This window comes from Pseudorasbora parva, chromosome 7 (assembly GCF_024679245.1).
Source record: "Pseudorasbora parva isolate DD20220531a chromosome 7, ASM2467924v1, whole genome shotgun sequence".
NCBI classification, from domain to species: domain Eukaryota; kingdom Metazoa; phylum Chordata; class Actinopteri; order Cypriniformes; family Gobionidae; genus Pseudorasbora; species Pseudorasbora parva.
In genome coordinates this window covers 162368-176333 of record NC_090178.1, presented here as the reverse complement: position 1 = coordinate 176333, position 13966 = coordinate 162368, and positions in this window count along the sequence as shown.

Here is a 13966-nt window from a genome sequence, read left to right as displayed (position 1 = left end):
ACGAGGTGCTGTGGCGAGGGGGAGGAGCGAGACCGGGGCGTGATGGCGAATGAGCGTCACCGGTCTCGAGTCCTCTCATGAGGAGAGGCAGATGAGGACGAGGTGCTGTGGCGAGGGGGAGGGCCGAGACCGCGGCGTGATGGCGAATGAGCGTCACCGGTCTCGAGTCCTCTCATGAGGAGAGGCAGATGAGAACGAGGTGCTGTGGCGCGGGGGAGGAGCGAGACCGGGGCGTGATGGCGAATGAGCGTCACCGGTCTCGAGTCCTCTCATGAGGAGGGGCAGATGAGGACGAGGTGCTGTGGCGAGGGGGAGGAGCGAGACCGGGGCGTGATGGCGAATGAGCGTCACCGGTCTCGAGTCCTCTCATGAGGAGAGGCAGATGAGGACGAGGTGCTGTGGCGAGGGGGAGGAGCGAGACCGGGGCGTGATGGCGAATGAGCGTCACCGGTCTCGAGTCCTCTCATGAGGAGAGGCAGATGAGGACGAGGTGCTGTGGCGAGGGGGAGGAGCGAGACCGCGGCGTGATGGCGAATGAGCGTCACCGGTCTCGAGTCCTCTCATGAGGAGGGGCAGATGAGGACGAGGTGCTGTGGCGAGGGGGAGGAGCGAGACCGGGGCGTGATGGCGAATGAGCGTCACCGGTCTCGAGTCCTCTCATGAGGAGAGGCAGATGAGGACGAGGTGCTGTGGCGAGGGGGAGGAGCGAGACCGGGGCGTGATGGCGAATGAGCCTCACCGGTCTCGAGTCCTCTCATGAGGAGAGGCAGATGAGGACGAGGTGCTGTGGCGCGGTGGAGGAGCGAGACCGCGGCGTGATGGCGAATGAGCGTCACCGGTCTCGAGTCCTCTCATGAGGAGAGGCAGATGAGGACGAGGTGCTGTGGCGAGGGGGAGGAGCGAGACCGCGGCGTGATGGCGAATGAGCGTCACCGGTCTCGAGTCCTCTCATGAGGAGGGGCAGATGAGGACGAGGTGCTGTGGCGAGGGGGAGGAGCGAGACCGGGGCGTGATGGCGAATGAGCCTCACCGGTCTCGAGCCCTCTCATGAGGAGGGGCAGATGAGGACGAGGTGCTGTGGCGAGGGGGAGGAGCGAGACCGCGGCGTGATGGCGAATGAGCGTCCCCGGTCTCGAGTCCTCTCATGAGGAGAGGCAGATGAGGACGAGGTGCTGTGGCGAGGGGGAGGAGCGAGACCGCGGCGTGATGGCGAATGAGCGTCACCGGTCTCGAGTCCTCTCATGAGGAGGGGCAGATGAGGACGAGGTGCTGTGGCGAGGGGGAGGAGCGAGACCGGGGCGTGATGGCGAATGAGCGTCACCGGTCTCGAGTCCTCTCATGAGGAGAGGCAGATGAGGACGAGGTGCTGTGGCGAGGGAGAGGGCCGAGACCGCGGCGTGATGGCGAATGAGCGTCACCGGTCTCGAGTCCTCTCATGAGGAGAGGCAGATGAGAACGAGGTGCTGTGGCGCGGGGGAGGAGCGAGACCGGGGCGTGATGGCGAATGAGCGTCACCGGTCTCGAGTCCTCTCATGAGGAGAGGCAGATGAGGACGAGGTGCTGTGGCGAGGTGGAGGAGCGAGACCGGGGCGTGATGGCGAATGAGCGTCACCGGTCTCGAGTCCTCTCATGAGGAGGGGCAGATGAGGACGAGGTACTGTGGCGAGGGGGAGGAGCGAGACCGGGGCGTGATGGCGAATGAGCGTCACCGGTCTCGAGTCCTCTCATGAGGAGAGGCAGATGAGGACGAGGTGCTGTGGCGAGGGGGAGGAGCGAGACCGCGGCGTGATGGCGAATGAGCGTCACCGGTCTCGAGTCCTCTCATGAGGAGGGGCAGATGAGGACGAGGTGCTGTGGCGAGGGGGAGGAGCGAGACCGGGGCGTGATGGCGAATGAGCGTCACCGGTCTCGAGTCCTCTCATGAGGAGAGGCAGATGAGGACGAGGTGCTGTGGCGAGGGGGAGGAGCGAGACCGCGGCGTGATGGCGAATGAGCGTCACCGGTCTCGAGTCCTCTCATGAGGAGAGGCAGATGAGGACGAGGTGCTGTGGCGAGGGAGAGGAGCGAGACCGCGGCGTGATGGCGAATGAGCGTCACCGGTCTCGAGTCCTCTCATGAGGAGAGGCAGATGAGGACGAGGTGCTGTGGCGAGGGGGAGGAGCGAGACCGCGGCGTGATGGCGAATGAGCGTCACCGGTCTCGAGTCCTCTCATGAGGAGGGGCAGATGAGGACGAGGTGCTGTGGCGAGGGGGAGGAGCGAGACCGGGGCGTGATGGCGAATGAGCCTCACCGGTCTCGAGCCCTCTCATGAGGAGGGGCAGATGAGGACGAGGTGCTGTGGCGAGGGGGAGGAGCGAGACCGCGGCGTGATGGCGAATGAGCGTCACCGGTCTCGAGTCCTCTCATGAGGAGAGGCAGATGAGGACGAGGTGCTGTGGCGAGGGGGAGGAGCGAGACCGCGGCGTGATGGCGAATGAGCGTCACCGGTCTCGAGTCCTCTCATGAGGAGAGGCAGATGAGGACGAGGTGCTGTGGCGCGGTGGAGGAGCGAGACCGCGGCGTGATGGCGAATGAGCGTCACCGGTCTCGAGTCCTCTCATGAGGAGAGGCAGATGAGGACGAGGTGCTGTGGCGAGGTGGAGGAGCAAGACCGCGGCGTGATGGCGAATGAGCGTCACCGGTCTCGAGTCCTCTCATGAGGAGGGGCAGATGAGGACGAGGTGCTGTGGCGAGGGGGAGGAGCGAGACCGGGGCGTGATGGCGAATGAGCGTCACCGGTCTCGAGTCCTCTCATGAGGAGAGGCAGATGAGGACGAGGTGCTGTGGCGAGGGGGAGGGCCGAGACCGCGGCGTGATGGCGAATGAGCGTCACCGGTCTCGAGTCCTCTCATGAGGAGGGGCAGATGAGGACGAGGTGCTGTGGCGAGGTGGAGGAACGAGACCGGGGCGTGATGGCGAATGAGCGTCACCGGTCTCGAGTCCTCTCATGAGGAGGGGCAGATGAGGACGAGGTGCTGTGGCGAGGGGGAGGGCCGAGACCGCGGCGTGATGGCGAATGAGCGTCACCGGTCTCGAGTCCTCTCATGAGGAGAGGCAGATGAGGACGAGGTGCTGTGGCGAGGGGGAGGGCCGAGACCGCGGCGTGATGGCGAATGAGCGTCACCGGTCTCGAGTCCTCTCATGAGGAGAGGCAGATGAGAACGAGGTGCTGTGGCGCGGGGGAGGAGCGAGACCGGGGCGTGATGGCGAATGAGCGTCACCGGTCTCGAGTCCTCTCATGAGGAGAGGCAGATGAGGACGAGGTGCTGTGGCGAGGTGGAGGAGCGAGACCGGGGCGTGATGGCGAATGAGCGTCACCGGTCTCGAGTCCTCTCATGAGGAGGGGCAGATGAGGACGAGGTACTGTGGCGAGGGGGAGGAGCGAGACCGGGGCGTGATGGCGAATGAGCGTCACCGGTCTCGAGTCCTCTCATGAGGAGAGGCAGATGAGAACGAGGTGCTGTGGCGCGGGGGAGGAGCGAGACCGGGGCGTGATGGCGAATGAGCGTCACCGGTCTCGAGTCCTCTCATGAGGAGAGGCAGATGAGGACGAGGTGCTGTGGCGAGGGGGAGGAGCGAGACTGGGGCGTGATGGCGAATGAGCGTCACCGGTCTCGAGTCCTCTCATGAGGAGAGGCAGATGAGGACGAGGTGCTGTGGCGAGGGGGAGGAGCGAGACCGCGGCGTGATGGCGAATGAGCGTCACCGGTCTCGAGTCCTCTCATGAGGAGAGGCAGATGAGGACGAGGTGCTGTGGCGAGGGGGAGGAGCGAGACCGCGGCGTGATGGCGAATGAGCGTCACCGGTCTCGAGTCCTCTCATGAGGAGGGGCAGATGAGGACGAGGTGCTGTGGCGAGGGGGAGGTGCGAGACCGGGGCGTGATGGCGAATGAGCGTCACCGGTCTCGAGTCCTCTCATGAGGAGAGGCAGATGAGGACGAGGTGCTGTGGCGAGGGGGAGGAGCGAGACCGGGGCGTGATGGCGAATGAGCCTCACCGGTCTCGAGTCCTCTCATGAGGAGAGGCAGATGAGGACGAGGTGCTGTGGCGAGGGGGAGGAGCGAGACCGGGGCGTGATGGCGAATGAGCGTCACCGGTCTCGAGTCCTCTCATGAGGAGGGGCAGATGAGGACGAGGTGCTGTGGCGAGGGGGAGGACGTGTAGTTGGGAAACGTAGTTTGCGCACCGGAGATAGAGAGAGTTGTCGGCGACTCTTCCTCTTGTTCAGTCATGCAGTGTGAACTCCTCTGTCGTCAAACCATCGGTCAGTGTGAACACAGCAGTGACTGAATGATACCCCAGATAGTCATGCAGTGTGAATAGAGCAGTGACCTGACGAGTTTGAAAATCGTGCAGTCTGAACTAGGCTTTAATAAACAAACTCCAGCTAGTCCAAACCGCAGCAGCTAGAGTTCTTACTAGAACCAGGAAGTATGATCATATTAGTCCAGTTCTGTCAACACTGCACTGGCTCCCTATTAAACATCGCAGACATTTTAAAATCTTGCTTATTACTCAAAGCGCTAAATGGTTTAGCTCCAGTACTTAAGCGAGCTCTTAACACATTATACTCCATCACGTCTACTGCGGTCTCTAAACTCTGGCCAGTTGATAATACCTAGAATATCTAAATCAACTGCAGGCGGTCGATCCTTTTCCTATTTAGCTCCTAAATTGTGGAATAGTCTTCCTAGCATTGTTCGGGAAGCAGACACACTCTGTCAGTTTAAATCTAGACTAAAAACACATCTCTTTACTATGGCATACACATAGAACATTATCAACTCTCATTATTCAGATCAATTGACTGATTGTTCGGCTGCATTAACTAGGTCAGCCGGAACCGGGAACACTTTCCATAACACCTGATGAACTCGTTACATCATCAGAAGAGCGGCATCTACGCTAATGTTAGTCTCTCTGTTTATCCCGAGGTTTACTGCAGTCGGCCGGATCCAGGCCGTGTCCGGATCGGATGGTGTGTGTGTGCCGTGTCCGGATCGGATGGTGTGTGTGTGCCGTGCCCGGATCGGATGGTGTGTGTGTGCCCTGTCCGGATCGGATGGTGGACCTGCCTGGACATGACCAGCTCATCCTGGAGTGTCTGCTGAGCCGTGTCAAACGGTGTCTCCTCTGAATTTGCCTCGCTGGCACGTCCTGCTCATAAACCCGTCTCCGGCGCAATAACTCCGATCTTTCATGTATTCATACTCTTGTGTAATCGACGCCCCATCCTAAATAAATCCGTCTCTTCCGTGATACCCTGAACTTTTGAATATTCTGCTCTAATCTGACCTCTGACCTGTGCGGTGTCCAGAATAATAATCCTCCACTGTGTGTTAATAGGCCAGAGGAGAGCTGAGTCTGGTTTCTCTAAGGTTTATTTTTCTCCATCATGCCCTGATGGAGTTTCGGTTCCTTTGGTCGCCTTTGGCTTGGCTTGCTCAGTTGGGGACACTAACATTATGATCAGAGTTATTCAACTAAATATACAGATAAGATTAATGAATGAGGTCTTATTTAATTCTATAAACTATAATACTGATCTGCCAGCATTGTCTCTCTATGATAAATTAAAATAAGCTGATAACATCACTGTTTACTCCAGAACGACTGTACAGCCCAATCTAATTCTGCTGCAGTATTGTCCTGTTTAACACTGAAGCTGCTCTGACACAATCGGCGCTGGAGAAGAGCGATAGAACTAAAGATGATTGATTGATTGATTGATTGATTGATTGATTGATTGATTGATTGATTGAATGTACAGCCAGTTTTGGAGTGTGTTCCTCACCTAAGGGTTATTAATGACGCTGTGGTGTGGTCGTGCTGTAGATGATCAGGCTTATCCACGGCAGGATTGGAGAGTCCCAATGGAGAATCAAAAGGACACTCAGCTGTCTTCCCAAAGCTTCTTTCACCTGGAAGTGAAATGATCCGTCTCTTTCTGCTGTCAATCAGCTTCTGCCCTAACCCGTTGGAAGAACGTCTTCATAACTACTATCCCTTTAACTCTCTTCTTTCTAGGTTTAGATCTCTTCACAGTGCACATTATGCAAATCTCATCTTGAAAGAACAGCAGATTTGTTTTTTGAGTGATTTTGCATGTCTTATTTTCTCAGCCTATGACAGATGTTAGATTAGGGACTGAGGCTCAGAGGAGAGGGACGACGAGCTGTCTCTGTTTCATCTCCACAGATGGAGAGTCTCGGATTTAGGCTTTTCTGTGTCGATTCCCTGACTCTTTGTTCACCATTTAACAAGAAAGCTGCTAAAACAGCTGCTAATTAAATAAAACTGTGGTTTGTTGATCCCTCTGTTCCACAGACCAGGCTTAAGCTCGTCTCAGACTAACTCAAGTTTGAGCTGATGTAAAAACGAAAGCGTATCTTAAAATATGTCCATGCCATCGTTTTATCTCCAGATGCACATCAGTCAAGTTTTATTCTAACTCAGATTTATAAAAGCCACTTAAATGCCTCATTTGAACTAAAGCCTAATCCTGGCTTAATGCAAGCCCTGTCTGTGAAACCGGTTACATTCACATTTAATCATTTAGCAGACGCTTTTATCCAAAGTGCGTATAAATGAGGAGAGCAAAAGAAGCAGCTAAACACACAAGAGCTGTAACAAGTCTCAGTTAAAGGGGTTCTTCAGCGCTGGGAAGATGAATCTGTATTTAAACTGGGTCATTCATGTAGAAATGTGGTGCCTTCTAGACTGAGAAAAGACAGAAAATGTATTTTTGTCTCATGGGGAAGAAAGACTACAATTCCCAGAATGCTTTGCTGCCCTGTCAGTCTGAACGTTAAAACACTTCCATTGCTCAGCATAGCTCTGTTTAATGCCTGAGCTAATAATAATAATAATAATAATAATAATAATGTGTTCGATTTACACTGAAGGGGGGAATCTCCTCAGCCACCACCAATGAGCTGAGCTGTGAGCGTGATCTCCATCCTCATGTGTGTGAGTGTTCAAGTTCAAGTTCAAGTTCAAGAGTTTTATTTGTCACATACACAGTTATACAGAATACAACCGGCAGTGAAATGTAAACAGGTCCGCTCCATGGACAGCAAATAACAATTAACAAAAAAAGCACAATAAATTATAAAATAGGGATAGGATAAAATAGGAATAGGATAAGGTGCTATATATATATACATATGTAGAATTATGAATAAATCAAGTAAAAGAAATAAGAGATGTGGAATAAAATAAGTGAGATAAAGTAAACTGGAGACTATAAAAATAAATCTGTGGATAACAGAAGTGCAGGAGTGTAATGTGCAAACAGCATTATAATGAGTAGTGACATGAACACAAGAATAAAGTGCAGTGCAATATCAGTATGTGAGTTTGTTAATACTGAAGTGAGGTGAAGTCACATGTAGTTAAGTGACAGCGTTCAGGAGTCTGATGGCCTGTGGGAAGAAACTCCTCCTGAGTCTCTCAGTTTTGGCCATCAGGCTACGGAAGCGCTTACCAGAAGGCAGCCGGGTGAAGTGGGGGTTGGCCGGGTGATTAATGTCCATGATGATTTTTGTAGCTCTGCCTCTGCATCGTTTGATGTAGATGTCCTGCAGAGACGGGAGAGCTGACCCTGAGATGCGCTCGGACAAGCGCACCACTCTTTGCAGGGCTTTGCAGTCGTGACTGGTGCTGTTACCATACCACGCTGTGATGCACTGAGTTAGTAAACTTTCTATCGCCCCTGAATAGAAAGTTTTCAGGATAGCTGGTGAGACCCGGAATTTCCTCAGCTGGCGCAGGTGGTACAGTCTTTGCCTGGCCTTTTTCACCTGAGACTGGATATGTGCAGTCCAGGTCAGGTCCTCGGAGATGTTGACACCCAGGTATTTGAAGCTGCTCACTCTCTCTACTGGTGTCCCGCTGATCATGAGAGGGGAATATGACCGCTGCTGTCTCTTCCTGAAGTCCACAATCAGTTCTTTGGTCTTGTTCACATTCAGAAGGAGACAGTTGTCTTGGCACCATGATGTCAGTTGCTCCACCTCATCCAAGTATGCGGTCTCATTGTTGTTGGAAATGAGGCCCAGGACAACAGTATCATCCGCAAACTTGATGACAGAGGTGGAGCTGTGTGTGGACAAACAGTCATGCGTATAGAGAGAGTAGAGCAGGGGACTGAGGACACAGCCCTGTGGAGCTCCCACACTCACGGTGATGGAGGTGGAGGTGAACTGTCCTACTCTCACCACCTGAGGTCTGCCAGTGAGGAAATCTTCAATCCAGTGACAGAGAGAAGAGTTCAGTCCGAGATCCAGGAGTTTGTTAGTTAGCTTAATGGGAACTATGGTGTTAAAGGCTGAACTATAGTCAATAAATAGCAGTCTTACATAGTTCCCATTCTTGCTGTCGATGTGTGTGAGGGAGGAGTGGAGGACGTGAGAGATGGCATCTTCAGTCGATCTATTGGGACGATAAGCGAACTGAAGAGGGTCCAAGGTGTCAGGGATGGAGGTGCAAATGTTGTTTTTGATGAGTCTCTCAAAGACCTTCATGACTAAAGACGTGAGAGCCACTGGGCGATAGTCATTTAGGCAAGAGGGTTTACTGTTCTTAGGGACAGGGATGATGGTGGATTTTTTGAATGAGGTTGGGACCACAGATGTAGCAAGGGACTCATTGAAGATGGATGTGAGGAGTCCAGCGAGCTGATCAGCACAGGACCGCAGGACACGACCTGAAACACCATCCGGACCAGCAGCTTTCCTAACATCCACACGTTTGAGTGTCCTACGAACGTCATCCTCCGAGACAGAGATCACGTGATTGTTGCAGCTCTGAGTGATTCTGTCTGACGCGTCACTCGGCGGTGTCGCGCTGCCGCGATTGCCATCAAAGCGAGCGTAGAAAGAGTTAAACATCAGGAAATGGCTCCCTCTGCTGGCTGGAGTCTTCTGCCTCTGGCCAAACACTCCAAAGATGACGCAAATATCCTCAATTTGCATCACAGGAGGAATCTGTCCAGAAATAAACTGCATAAATCTCTCGCCTCAGGGGGGTATGAGGAGGAGAAGCACGATCATCTGAATATACTCCAGGGTTTCTACTGATACAAAGCCATATGCTAATCACTGAAGGAACCCTTTAATCGCAGTACACACACACTTTCTATTTGTTTTTTTAATAAACAAACAGAAAATTGAATGGGATAGTTAAGTGCTAGTCTTTATTGATCAGGGGATGGCTACTGGGCTGTTGCAGCGGTCAGTGACGTTTAACTGGTCATCAACACGTCCTGGTTTCCTGAAGATTACTCTTTTTTTATTGTTATTTATTTGTATTAATTTATTGTTTCTATTGCTGTATATGTTTTGTGAATATTAACCTCTCTATCTATCTACTTAAACTCCAAGACCATTTTTTACATTTATGCATTTGGCAGACGCTTTTATCCGAAGCATTGCATTCAAGGCACACGTTTACATTTGGTCAGTTCTTGCTTTCCCTGGGAATCGAACCCATGACCTCGGCGTTGCTAGCGCCATGCTCTACTGTTTGAGCTTCAGGAAAGGTAGTTTTATTGGAAAGGAAAGCACATTTTTTTGGGATTTCCACCTGGATTTGTCCGACCCAAATGGAAAAGCCTCCCATACTAGGTTCAACATGTGGGTGTCATTTTACAGGAAACCCTTTAAAGTTACATAAAACCTGCTAAAAGTCATAAACATGTAAGTATATGTTGTCTAAGCTGTAATAAAAAGTAGGCGCTTTTTGATTTTTTTATATAAATTAATTTGTGAAAGTGTGTAACGCAGGCCCTGTGAGCTCTAGGACCCTGCAGACCGTCTGGGCTGCTTCCAGCATATATCATTAATTTAATGACACTGGAATATTGCATTTATTATAAAAAGCGCCTACTTTACAACATATACTTACATGTTTATGACTTTGAGCAGTGTTTTATGTAACTTTAAAGGGTTTCCTGTAAAATGACACCAACATGTTGAACCTAGACCACGGTGTGTGTGTGTGTGTGTGTGTGTGTGTGTGTGTGTGTGTGTGTGTGTGTGTGTGTGTGTGTGTGTGTATGGGAGGCGGAAATGGCACCAGAGTAATTTAGTGTAAATACATTACTTTGTGTAAAATAAATGCCAAAATCTCCAGAAAGAAGAGACTCTAAGCTTCCATATGAGGTCAGAGCTCCTCCACAGACATTTAACATGGAGAGAATAAACCTGAGGATGCCATTCCCGTCCCTGTACAGGTCCTCGAGTTTAAGTGGATAATATATGTTATGATAATGTAGTTTATTACCTTGAGTTCCTCAGCATGTTTTAAGCAGGATGTCCAGCAGGGGGCAGTGCAGAGAGAGAGAGAGAGAGAGAGAGAGAGAGAGAGAGAGAGAGAGAGAGAGAGAGAGAGACCGCTGAAGAAGAAGAAGAAGAAGAAGAAGAAGAAGAAGAAGAAGAAGAAGAAGAAGAAGAAGAATGTAGTCTGTTATTATTTAATATAATGATTAATGATATTTTCTCTCAAGTTGAACAAAACATTGGAAAATCTTTATATGCAGATGATGGGGCTTTGTGGATTAGAGGTCGTAATATAACTTATATTAATAAAAAAAATGCAAGCGGCAATAGTTGAAGTTGAAAAGTGGGCTAATAAATGGGGTTTTAAATTATCTGTAGCACAAACACAGGTCATTTGTTTTTCAAGGCGGCATAAAGTCACACCTCTATCTTTAAAACTGTATGGGAATCCTCTGGAGCAAGTCAAATCAGTAAGGCTTCCTGGGGTTTGGTTTGATGAAAAATTGGAAAGTTAATTTGGATAATATTAAGGACAAATGTAAAAAGGTTATTAATATTCTTCTGTGTTTGTCAGGACAGGAATGGGGAGCAAGTAGAACATCTCTACAGAATATATACTGGGCACTCATGAGGTCTGTCTTTGACTATGGGTGTATCGCTTATACGTCGGCAGCAGAATCAAATCTCAAACAATTAGATGTAGTGCAAGCTCAAGCCTTAAGAATCTGCAGTGGGTCATTTAAAACATCCCCAGTATCATCAATGCAGGTGGAGATGGGAGAAATGCCTTTAGGCATCAGGCGAATGAAGCTGATGTTGACATATTGGGTTTATATCCAGGGACAAAATGTTTCGCATCCTGTCAAAAGTGCATTGAAAGAGTTCTGGGAACATAATGAAACAAACTATGTAAGTTTTGGGTGGACAGGTGATGCAAAGGTTAGGAATATAGGTTCATGTCAATTACAGTACAGCAATACAGTATCAATATCCTCCATCCCTCCCCTGCTATTGACCTCAATACAAAGCGGGAAATAAATAATACATCTAAACACGTTCCAGTCATATAGTGAGGAATTATATTCAGATGCATTTCCAAGATTCAGTGGTTTTATTTACAGATGGATCAAAAGATCCGGATACAGGAAATGCAGGGGCAGCTGTATATATTCCAACATATGATTTTTATATCAAGAAAAGAGTTACCGATCATGTGTCAGTTTATACAACAGAGTTATTAGCGATATTATTACCAACAGAGTTATTAGGGATATTATTACCAACAGAGTTATTAGCGATATTATTACCAACAGAGTTATTAGGGATATTATTACCAACAGAGTTATTAGCGATATTATTACCAACAGAGTTATTAGCGATATTATTACCAACAGAGTTATTAGCGATATTATTACCAACAGAGTTATTAGGGATATTATTACCAACAGAGTTATTAGCGATATTATTACCAACAGAGTTATTAGCGATATTATTACCAACAGAGTTATTAGGGATATTATTACCAACAGAGTTATTAGCGATATTATTACCAACAGAGTTATTAGCGCTATTATTACCAACAGAGTTATTAGGGATATTATTACCAACAGAGTTATTAGGGATATTATTACCAACAGAGTTATTAGCGATATTATTACCAACAGAGTTATTAGCGATATTATTACCAACAGAGTTAATTAGCGATATTATTACCAACAGAGTTATTAGGGATATTATTACCAACAGAGTTATTAGCGCTATTATTACCAACAGAGTTATTAGCGATATTATTACCAACAGAGTTATTAGCGATATTATTACCAACAGAGTTATTAGGGATATTATTACCAACAGAGTTATTAGCGATATTATTACCAACAGAGTTATTAGCGATATTATTACCAACAGAGTTATTAGGGATATTATTACCAACAGAGTTATTAGCGATATTATTACCAACAGAGTTATTAGGGATATTATTACCAACAGAGTTATTAGCGATATTATTACCAACAGAGTTATTAGGGATATTATTACCAACAGAGTTATTAGCGATATTATTACCAACAGAGTTATTAGCGATATTATTACCAACAGAGTTATTAGCGATATTATTACCAACAGAGTTATTAGGGATATTATTACCAACAGAGTTATTAGCGATATTATTACCAACAGAGTTATTAGCGATATTATTACCAACAGAGTTATTAGCGATATTATTACCAACAGAGTTATTAGCGATATTATTACCAACAGAGTTATTAGGGATATTATTACCAACAGAGTTATTAGCGCTATTATTACCAACAGAGTTATTAGCGATATTATTACCAACAGAGTTATTAGCGATATTATTACCAACAGAGTTATTAGCGATATTATTACCAACAGAGTTATTAGCGATATTATTACCAACAGAGTTATTAGCGATATTATTACCAACAGAGTTATTAGCGATATTATTACCAACAGAGTTATTAGGATATTATTACCAACAGAGTTATTAGGGATATTATTACCAACAGAGTTATTAGCGATATTATTACCAACAGAGTTATTAGCGCTATTATTACCAACAGAGTTATTAGCGATATTATTACCAACAGAGTTATTAGGATATTATTACCAACAGAGTTATTAGCGCTATTATTACCAACAGAGTTATTAGCGATATTATTACCAACAGAGTTATTAGCGATATTATTACCAACAGAGTTATTAGGGATATTATTACCAACAGAGTTATTAGCGCTATTATTACCAACAGAGTTATTAGCGATATTATTACCAACAGAGTTATTAGGGATATTATTACCAACAGAGTTATTAGCGCTATTATTACCAACAGAGTTATTAGCGATATTATTACCAACAGAGTTATTAGCGATATTATTACCAACAGAGTTATTAGCGATATTATTACCAACAGAGTTATTAGCGATATTATTACCAACAGAGTTATTAGCGCTATTATTACCAACAGAGTTATTAGCGCTATTATTACCAACAGAGTTATTAGCGATATTATTACCAACAGAGTTATTAGCGATATTATTACCAACAGAGTTATTAGCGATATTATTACCAACAGAGTTATTAGCGCTATTATTACCAACAGAGTTATTAGGGATATTATTACCAAAAGAGTTATTAGGGATATTATTACCAACAGAGTTATTAGCGATATTATTACCAACAGAGTTATTAGCGCTATTATTACCAACAGAGTTATTAGCGATATTATTACCAACAGAGTTATTAGCGCTATTATTACCAACAGAGTTATTAGGGATATTATTACCAACAGAGTTATTAGCGATATTATTACCAACAGAGTTATTAGCGCTATTATTACCAACAGAGTTATTAGCGATATTATTACCAACAGAGTTATTAGCGATATTATTACCAACAGAGTTATTAGCGATATTATTACCAACAGAGTTATTAGCGATATTATTACCAACAGAGTTATTAGCGATATTATTACCAACAGAGTTATTAGCGATATTATTACCAACAGAGTTATTAGCGATATTATTACCAACAGAGTTATTAGCGATATTATTACCAACAGAGTTATTAGCGATATTATTACCAACAGAGTTATTAGGGATATTATTACCAACAGAGTTATTAGCGC